The 10,787-nt window shown below is 44.9% G+C and overlaps 1 long non-coding RNA gene across 1 annotated transcript in view; it reads left to right on the forward strand.

The window, feature by feature from the left end:
* Positions 1-9,369, forward strand: part of LOC148892061 (uncharacterized) — a 61,390-nt gene extending 52,021 nt beyond the window's left edge. The window contains exon 3 of the long non-coding RNA XR_016116169.1: positions 9,176-9,369. This is a non-coding gene — a long non-coding RNA (uncharacterized LOC148892061). The remainder of the gene's footprint in view (positions 1-9,175) is intronic.
* Positions 9,370-10,787: the final 1,418 nt, after the last annotated feature.

The following is a 10,787-nucleotide window of genomic DNA, read 5'->3' on the forward strand; positions in this document are numbered from 1 at the left end:
ATATGGCTCGCGAGCCATAGGTTCCCGACCCCTGGCATAGGCACTTATAATGACTTAACAAACATAATAAACAGAAAAACGCCAATTTGCCGGGAGAGAGACATTGTGATTCCAATTGTGTCCAAGGCACCTCCTCATGAATTTCCGTGTCTCAAAATTCACCGTCCAACTTTCCGCGTTTTCAACAAAATCCCCTAAACCTTTGCACGCTTCAGCCACATCGCTATTCCACCAGGGCCTAGATACAAAAATGGTCCTGTTGTAGTTGTCCGTAGTATTCGGATTAGCTACTTCAACCATTGGAAAAGCTTCACAATCACTTTCATCATTCACCTTAAATTGTTGCAATTGATCAGATGGGTACAATTGTGCAGTCATGTTTTGCTTCTAGTACGGGTGCTAACCCTCATACTATCACGAGCATGTTGTTCTGCAAAGTCACACAACATCACTCACATCACACATCACTCATTGTGGCGATCTGTGTGTTTCCCGAAAAATAGTTCATATGCCAAGGTTATATTCTTGCGAAATTAACGTTCGTAAGGTGAAAAGTTCGTCAGCTAAAGTGTTCGTAAGCCGAGGCATCACTGTATTATTATTATTATTATTATTACACAGTCTATGAGGTCCCACTCTCAACTGTAGAGAAGATGGAGCGAGTCATTACTAGATATGTGAAAAGATGGCTTGGTGTTCCAACATCAGCCACTATGGCAAAGGGGTCCTTGAGCTTACAATCACAAGCCTCACCTAAGAGTACAAGTGCTCTAAAATACAGACTCCAAAGTCCGGAAGATCAGTTAACCTGCACCCCCCCTATCAACCGAACGGAAATGGACGCCATCCATTGCAGTGCAGCAGGCCACAGCAGCCCTAAGGCACAGCGTCATTGTGGGATACATCCAGCTAGGAAGAGGGGGGTGTTTGGGCTGACAAACAAATCATCTTGGCATAAGGCCTCAACATCGGAAAGAAGGAAAATGGTGATGGAAGAGGTGCGCCACCAAGAGGAAGCTGAAAGAACTGCAAAGGCTGTCTCTCTTGCCAAGCAGGGACAATGGATGAGGTGGGAAGGTCTATTGAAGAGAAAAACCTCAGCTGGAGGGATCTTTGGGAAATGGAGGCCAGCAACATCAGCTTCTTCATCAGAGCTATCAATGATGTGCTCCCATCTCCAAAAAAACTCCACCAATGGTATGTCAAAGATCCAACCTGTGACCTCTGTCCAACTCGAGAAACTCTCGAACACATACTGGCCGGTTGTAAGACCAGCCTCACACAAGGCCACTACACCTGGAGGCACAACCAGGTCCTGAATAGTTTGGCAGTTGTCCTTGAGAGCAAGAGGAATACCATCAACTACTTGCTGATAAGAGCCACCACTTCCAGCACAGCACCATTGACTTTCATTCTGTCATGATCTGGTTGGCGACCAAAGCGTGGCACTGTCGGCCCCACCTGCACCTGCACCGGTTGGTCGTCCCGATCAGTGGCAGACTGCCACATCTGGGTTGGCGAACAACGGGTAGCGCTGTCAGCACCTGCCTCGCAGGTGCTGACAGCTGGTGCTGGTGCTGGTCGTTACAATCAGTGGCAGTCAAAAGGGCTCCCGGCACGACCATTCGGCGTCGGGTCATTGCATGCAATTGTATGCATTGTGCATTGTGTATGCATTGTATGATGTGCATGTGTTTGTTCCATCTTGTCAGACTTTTACTCTTGGTTTTTATTTGATACTTTGTATTTTTCTGTTTGAATAACTTTGATGTTTTAGATTTTGTTCCTGTTGACTTTACTTTAATACAATTTCTCAAATACAATCTGCTGCTCCCTCCTGCCTGCTTTTTGGGATCCACAACTGCCATCACCACCTTGCAAACCGTGACAGAATGACCCGACCAACCGTCGGATCTCGCAGGTACAACGGACCGGTCTCATTTCCACCCTGTGCCTGGCAGTGCAACGCCCACGTTAGTCAGCGCCGTGTCGAGTTTGAACTGCGTCACTTGACGAGCCGTGACGTCCACGTCAACGTCCGGCCGATACCTCTTTCCAGGTGGCCCTTTTCAATCAAAATAAATTGGTAAATACCTATCGACACCCGATGAAAAAAAAAAATCTAAATTCTCCAAAATTGTCTTTCTTTGATTTTGTGCCCGTGTAATTTTAAAGTAAATAATGTTCTCTTCCCCGGATTTACAATGTGGCCATGCAACCGCTAACATCCCTTTTGATTTTAACACGGAACTGTCCGATATCGGCCCGGTTTACAATGCATCCCAGAGGAGACATGGAAAGCGATGACAGTCAGCACTAAATTGAAGTACTCGTAATGCAAGAGAGACGACCGAATGGGGCAGGAGATCTGAACCACTGCTGACATATTTATGTGGAAATTGAGATTACTTACCAGATTTAATGTTTTAAAATCCTAGCCCCAGAAGAGGCAAATATAAAGTAGTTGAAGCACCAATTCTGGCAATCTGGAGGGATGAAATACAACCTTAATTGACTATTTATACCACAATGTTGACAACATTGGAAATGTGGAAAAAAAACAGGCACAGTTGCCATTTATTATAAAGTCCATTGAATTATTTGGTTGTGACATCAATTTACTGGTCTCTGACCCAACATGTGAGGCTGTTATGACTCATAGCGGCGAAAAGGACTGCAAGAAAACAAGGATGGACAGTGTGTGAGGAAAATATCAGTAAAATAACCCTTGAAATGTCATAATCTCTGGTGTGACAATGTAAAGTGGAATACTTTCCACCAGAAACTAAAGGTGAATAATTTAGCATTGAATAGTTGATTCCAAAGTTGATTTACCTAGAATACGAATCATCATTATTGGACAAGTGTGTAGGAAATACAAGGCATGTGTCTTCGGTAGAACACGTTGCACGAGTATCATCATAAAATAAGACATGACAAATAAGTATGGAAAGATATTCCTTAATGTTTGTAAGTGGTTCCTATCAAGAATAACTGTGAGACAGTGTGCAAAGTATCAATCAGAGCCAAAGTGATGAGTGATACAGTAAAGTCTCGTTATATCGATATCGGATACATCGATAGTCCCGGTTATATCGATACTATTTCTATGCACGCACGGAGAAAATTACATGCAAACAGGGTCGGATATATCGATAGTCCCGGTTATATCGATATTTTTTCGGACTCCCTTGAATATCGCTATAACGAGACTTTACTGTAGAATGAAATATATTCAGTCTAGAAAATAAAAGTTTGTTTCAATGACAGATTTTTTTTTTCAAATTCAGGTTAAAATTTTCGTATTAGCTTCATGGTGAAATATGAAGTACAGTCAACGTCCGACCGAGACCTGTTCCCCATACGGCCGTCCGGGGTGCCACTCTGCGCCTGGCAGTGCGACGTCCGCGTTGAGCCATGCGTCGTCACGTGAACGTGGGAGAGGGATCGCACTCACGCCCACGACGATCCGCGCCGCGTCTTCGTCCACGTCAGGCTGAGTCCCGTTCCCATCAGGCCGGCGCCCATAATATGCTGGAGAGGCAACGGTTGCTGTCTCCACCATTGTTTCCTGGCGAGTTGGACCTTTTGGGAGACTGTTGGGACTTCTAGAAGCAGTCCCTTGAAGGGGGGGGTACTGTCATGATCTGGTTGGTGACCAACGGGTGGCGCTGGCGGCCCCGCCTGTACCTGCACAGGTGCTGGTCGTCCCGATCAGTGGCAGCCTGCCACGTTCGGATTGCCGACCAACGGGCAGCGCTGTCAGTCCTGCCTGCAGCCTCGCAGGTGCTGGTCGTTACAATCAGTGGCATTCAAAAGGTCTCCCGGCATGACCATTCGGCGTTGGGTCATTGTATGCAATTGTATGCATTGTGCATTGTGTGCTGTGCTTGTGTTTGTTTCATCTTGTCAGACTTTTACTATTGGTTTTTATTTGATACTTTGTATTTTTCTGTTTGAATAACTGATGTTTTAGATTTTGTTCCTGTTGACTTTATTTTAATACAATTTCTCAAATACAACCCGCTGCTCCCTCCTGCCTGCTTTTTGGGATCCACAACTGCCATCACCACCTTGCAAACCATGTCCGAGAGGGACAGAAAAAGCCCAACCATCCTCCTACTAAACAACTTGGACAGCTATCCAGGGCCCGCGATTGGGAGATGCGAGTTTACATTGGCCAGCAATTGGTTTTCCCAGCGGACATTGCAGCCACCACCCTAAGACCATACTTGGTGTTCTGGTCCCCTTCACTCAAGGCTGTCTAAATCACAGAATTCACAGTCCCGTGGGGTAACTCAGTTGAAGAGGCCTATGAGCGCAAGAAGTTGCGCTACACAGAACTCGTAGTGGATGCGTAACAGCGAGGATGGAAAGCCAAGGTACATGTGTATATCCAATTTAAGTTGGATGCAGAGGGTTTGTGGCTTCCTCCACCATCAGACTGCTAAAAGACCTGGGTATCCATGGACAGGCTCTGCGGCACACAGTTAGATCAGTCTCTTAAGTGGCAGAAAGAAGCAGCCAGTGGATCTGGATGAAGAGGAAGGACCCTTGTTGGGCTCATAGATCAGCAACTTAAAGGACATGGAAAGCGATGACAGTCAGCACTAAATTGAAGTACTCGTAATGCAAGAGAGACGACCGAATGGGGCAGGAGATCTGAACCACTGCTGACATATTTATGTGGAAATTGAGATTACTTACCAGATTTAATGTTTTAAAATCCTAGCCCCAGAAGAGGCAAATATAAAGTAGTTGAAGCACCAATTCTGGCAATCTGGAGGGATGAAATACAACCTTAATTGACTATTTATACCACAATGTTGACAGTGAGACCTCAACTTACGAACTTCCCAGACAGAGTGTGTAAGGCAAAAAGTGTGGATCTCAAAAAAAAAAATCCCATAGGAAACCATTAAAATGGGAATAATCCGTTCCCGGGTTTCCATAAAATATACTTTTCAACTAAATAAGCCTTAAAACTACACACAACCTACCTTATCCTATGTATAATAAATGTGCTATTGTATTGTAATGAAAGAAATACACTGCACTGTATAATAAAGTCACTTTATTTACATTTGTGATAGTCATTGATGGCTCTTAATTGACATATTTTGCTTTCTGACTTGTAAGGTCTTACTAAACTGATGCATCACATTATCATTCATCATGTTGATGATTCTCATGGCCTTTTCTGGATGGAACTGTTCAATAAAAGCCTGCACATCAACTGCTGAATGGCCTGCTTCTGCTTGTCCTCTTGAAGGCAAATCAAATTCTCTGTGTTGATGACCTCATTACGGTCAGCAACAAGCTCCTCGATGTCATCTGCATTTACTTCGAGTCCCGTAGGTGCTGGCAGAGACTTTATTACAACAAAAGGCGCGAGTCAGATGATTCCACGGACGAGGAATAAAACAAGACAAAAGAAGGCGTGCGGGGCGAATAAAATGGCACGCTCGCGATCGGAAACTGGAAAGCAACAAACTTACGCCATCGCGTCTAACAGTCACCTCGTGCAAAGCAAATTGTTGGATTTGCCAGCACAAGACACAGCAATTCACTTTTGTCGTAATCATGTCACTGGTGAGGTGACAGTGACTCGTTGAAATGAAATGAAATTGAAGTGTCGCGAGCGGCCGGCCCGCCTCAGCTGTCAACTCGCACGTGACAATTTAGCGTAACTATTGACACACTGTTCCGGTGTGTGTGAAAACACTAGCTCTAATTGGCTTACCATGACACATGACTCTACCCTTTAGCCAATCACAATCACTTCTATCGCATCTTGACAGGGTTCAAGTGTCGCAACACAAAAACGTTGGCAAGTGTTTGTCCCTGCTCATTCAGTTAGACAATGCTTTCCAAACAGCCTCGAGTCATAAGAAGTCGCGCGCTATTCTTGAACCTGAACGCGCCGCAAGTCTTGGATGACAAATAAACAGAGCAGAGTAGAAATGTACGGCTGGTAGTTTCTTCAATTTATTTATAGTAACACACCACATTTGAACTGAGGCTGAACACGAGCCTGTGGTGTTTATTTTCCGGTCCCATATTAGTAAAATTATCTGCGAAAAGCTCCTCGGAGGCGATGGACGTGTGAATTCAGAGAGAGGGGGTGTGGAAAGTAGCGCCGGCTGGAGCGATGTTCGGTCGTGTGCTTCCGCCAAAGATCACTCTGCCAGATCCAAAGGTCGTGTGCTTTGGTGTTCCAGCCGTGGTGGATGTGTAATATGAAAATAGTGCTAATTATAAGGTTTAACTTTCATAAATTTGACGTTCGTAAGACGAAAAGTTCATAATATAAAGTGTTCGTAAGTTGAGGTCTCACTGTATCTGGTTTGTATCTCACACAACTGAATCCAAATAAATGGCATTGTATTTCGGTGCAGAGTGGGGATTTTTTATCTTGCCCGAAATCCCCGGGAGTTTCAAGACCAACCCACATGTGATGCTGCTGAGTGGTGTATGTTCAAAATTTGCGTGCTTCAGTCTCTCAATTTAAATACAGCAAGTGATATTTTTCACAAAAACATCACGTAAATAACCCTGATGTTGACAGCACAATATAGTTTCAAAATTTCCCGTTGCGACCATGATAGGTCATATCTCCCCATTTTGGGCTAATAATATTCGTCATTATTAGGGCATTATTAGTCTTAACTACAGACAGAAATGGGGCAATCAGGCCAGTCGTTGGTCAAAACGATAGGAACAATCTGTGGAGCAGCTGCAGGGAGTAGTCTTCTGCTCCCCCCAACCTGAGAGCATATCATAGCAGAGTCCGGCACCGCCATGTCTGGACAGTAGGGATATATATAGGGCCTAAACTACCAGTAAGACTTGAGTTTGCTACCAGCAAAATTTAGCTCGTTGACGAAGCCTGCTGGATGAGACGCGAAACGTCCGACACCTTCAAAGAAGTACAGATGACGGCTGAAGAATCCTTTTCATCGATTGACCGCTCCTGTACGACTGAGAGCTTACACAGACGTAGTAGTTGGCACATACATACCGGAGTTCTTGTTCGCCACAACTCACAATCATGGTCTAACTAAGACTGCAAGAGCGAACTACTGTTTGTTGTAGGCCCCTCCCTTCTGTATGTGATGTCACACTCTTTCGACTAGCCCAACCCTCAAGTATACGAATAACAAATACAGGAAACATCCAACGTACGACCGGCGCGACTTACGATCACGCGTACTTGACTATGACCGCCAGACCATATTTTTAAAATTTTAATTCTACACCTGGCACCGCAACGCGCTAGCAGTCCAGCAATGCGTACGACAAATTTGAGGCAGGTGGGCGTCGGCGCATGGTACCACCGCGACGAGAACGTGGGGAGGGTCCCCCGACGCCAGCCTCGGCCCGACCAGGACTAGGGTTGAGGAAGGGCGGGCATTGGTGCTCGGGCGTGCGAGATCTCCGCGACGAGAAACCCGTGTCGTGCCAACGGCCAACACCGCCGCCTCTTTGAGACAGTTTGTTCTTATTCGGGGCGAGGTGGCCTGTCAGGCGCGTCGGCGGCGCATACGGTCGTAGGGTCGGGCCGCGCGTCGGCATGGAGAACGGGGTAAGTCCAGGGAGAGGGCAAACGGTATAACACCGCCAACCCAGACCCACGCCCGCTTGCCCCCGTGGCGTCCGAATCGGATCATTTGCAAGTCATTTAGCACCAAGTCTCTATTCAACATTTTCTAATGGATTTCGACTTTCGACCATTTTGACTTACGACTGCTTGGTCGGAATGGAACCCATTCTTAAGTTGCATGTTACCTGTATGGGGCAAGATACCCTCTGCCACTTTGAGAAGGCCACCTTTTTCCGATTGAGGACCATTGTTTCCTTTGTTTGGAGGTGCTAATTTTCATCCCAACCACTTCCCACTTGGCTACGGAATGCTGCAGTGAGGTTGGAGAGCCCTGCTTGAAGGATTCAACAGTACCACACCATCTGCAAACAGCAAAAATGCTTTACTGAGGCCACTAAAATAAATACCCTACACCAGAGGTGTCAAAGTCAATGCCCGGGGGCCAAATCTGGCCCACCACATCATTTTACCCGGCCCACAAAAGCAAATTAAACTGAAATTCCATGATGCGTGAGAATGCGCGAGCCAATAAATACATAAATAAATACATACTATTTGATATTCGGTGACACAAATTTCCAGCAGACAAATCAGCCCAATTCCAACGAAGCTTGGGCGCCATCTTTTGCATTGTCTGGGACACTACATCCTGTCATTGACGGCTCGAATTGATATATGCTTTCCTCTTCAGACCTATTTAAGTTATATTCATAACTGGATGAGTAACAAGAAAGCATCTTCTCTGAATCTGAAGCCATTTTGAAGCCGTTTTGATTCTAGAGCAAGGCAAGACGTCTTGGCATGACGTCACGAACAATGGGGCGGGACCTTCTGAAACTGGCCATTTCCGGTTTTATTTTGAAGTTGGTTTTGGACACTTTAAGTCATTTTTATTTGTGTTTTTCACTTGACTAAAAATATCAGCCTGCGTGTTTTGGGTATTTTAGATTCTATAAAACGTTTTTCTGATGTCAGTTAGGAAACAAAATGGTGTTGGTTGTCCTTTAAGCACTTTCTTCATCCTCTTTGTTGCATGAAGCAGTTCTAGATGAGGAGAGGAGAGGATCAATGCATCCTTTTCATCAGTGGATCAGTGGTATCATGGTGAAATGTGGTTTAATTCAAAGCAACAGTTACACTACGCATTGGTGCTGTGTGCTGAAGCTCCTTTCTCCTTATCGCGGGCTCCTCAAGCAATGCATCCATCCAGCAGCAGACTGTCCAACAGCAACAACCTTTCGGCTGAACATTACTGCCCATTATAGGAGCAAAAAAGCACAATCGCCCCAGAGCTGTCCAGCGATGACAGTCAAATGGCAATGATATCCTTCCCAAATAGAAAACAGTGCTGGCATATTCATGCTGCCGAAAAGGTGCAGTCGCTGGGCAGTCTCCTCCCTGATGAATGTCGTGGCCCAAAAAAAAAACTAGACAAAAACAACAAAAAAAGTTTCATGAGAGCACTTGCTAACGGCTCCCTACTCAGGCGCCATCTTAGACTTTTTATAACATGTGTGGGTTTTATTGAGTGTAACAGCAAAAGTTGAATATCACCTTGTTTTGAATCTGCAGGTCCTGAAAGTAAAACCAAAAAAAACACAACAAAACATTCAACAAGTCTGGCTTGAGCTTCAATCCAACTTCCAACTGGCAGGTAAATTGGCTTGTTTTTGCTCGTGTTTTTACTTTCAGGACATATATTTGCCACCTCTACTTGTCTGTCATGTAAAATGCGATGTCAGTAGTCGGAGAACTGTTGAAATGGAAAGGCAACAATTCAGCAAAGCCTCTGAGAAAGTGAAACAAATTAAAAAATGCAAGCACTAAGCAGCAGCAAATCAACTGAAATGGCATTGAAATAGACGGTCGAGGAAAGGGGAAATAAATTAGAAATTGGTGAGGTGACAGTGACTCGTTGAAATGAAATGAAATTGAAGTGTCGCGAGCGGCCGGCCCGCCTCAGCTGTCAACTCGCACGTGACAATTTAGCGTAACTATTGACACACTGTTCCGGTGTGTGTGAAAACACTAGCTCTAATTGGCTTACCATGACACATGACTCTACCCTTTAGCCAATCACAATCACTTCTATCGCATCTTGACAGGGTTCAAGTGTCGCAACACAAAAACGTTGGCAAGTGTTTGTCCCTGCTCATTCAGTTAGACAATGCTTTCCAAACAGCCTCGAGTCATAAGAAGTCGCGCGCTATTCTTGAACCTGAACGCGCCGCAAGTCTTGGATGACAAATAAACAGAGCAGAGTAGAAATGTACGGCTGGTAGTTTCTTCAATTTATTTATAGTAACACACCACATTTGAACTGAGGCTGAACACGAGCCTGTGGTGTTTATTTTCCGGTCCCATATTAGTAAAATTATCTGCGAAAAGCTCCTCGGAGGCGATGGACGTGTGAATTCAGAGAGAGGGGGTGTGGAAAGTAGCGCCGGCTGGAGCGATGTTCGGTCGTGTGCTTCCGCCAAAGATCACTCTGCCAGATCCAAAGGTCGTGTGCTTTGGTGTTCCAGCCGTGGTGGATGTGTAATATGAAAATAGTGCTAATTATAAGGTTTAACTTTCATAAATTTGACGTTCGTAAGACGAAAAGTTCATAATATAAAGTGTTCGTAAGTTGAGGTCTCACTGTATCTGGTTTGTATCTCACACAACTGAATCCAAATAAATGGCATTGTATTTCGGTGCAGAGTGGGGATTTTTTATCTTGCCCGAAATCCCCGGGAGTTTCAAGACCAACCCACATGTGATGCTGCTGAGTGGTGTATGTTCAAAATTTGCGTGCTTCAGTCTCTCAATTTAAATACAGCAAGTGATATTTTTCACAAAAACATCACGTAAATAACCCTGATGTTGACAGCACAATATAGTTTCAAAATTTCCCGTTGCGACCATGATAGGTCATATCTCCCCATTTTGGGCTAATAATATTCGTCATTATTAGGGCATTATTAGTCTTAACTACAGACAGAAATGGGGCAATCAGGCCAGTCGTTGGTCAAAACGATAGGAACAATCTGTGGAGCAGCTGCAGGGAGTAGTCTTCTGCTCCCCCCAACCTGAGAGCATATCATAGCAGAGTCCGGCACCGCCATGTCTGGACAGTAGGGATATATATAGGGCCTAAACTACCAGTAAGACTTGAGTTTGCTACCAGCAAAATTTAGCTCGT

The sequence above is a fragment of the Hippocampus bargibanti genome, linkage group LG10 (assembly GCF_051943395.1).
Source record: "Hippocampus bargibanti isolate YZ-2025 linkage group LG10, ASM5194339v1, whole genome shotgun sequence".
NCBI classification, from domain to species: domain Eukaryota; kingdom Metazoa; phylum Chordata; class Actinopteri; order Syngnathiformes; family Syngnathidae; genus Hippocampus; species Hippocampus bargibanti.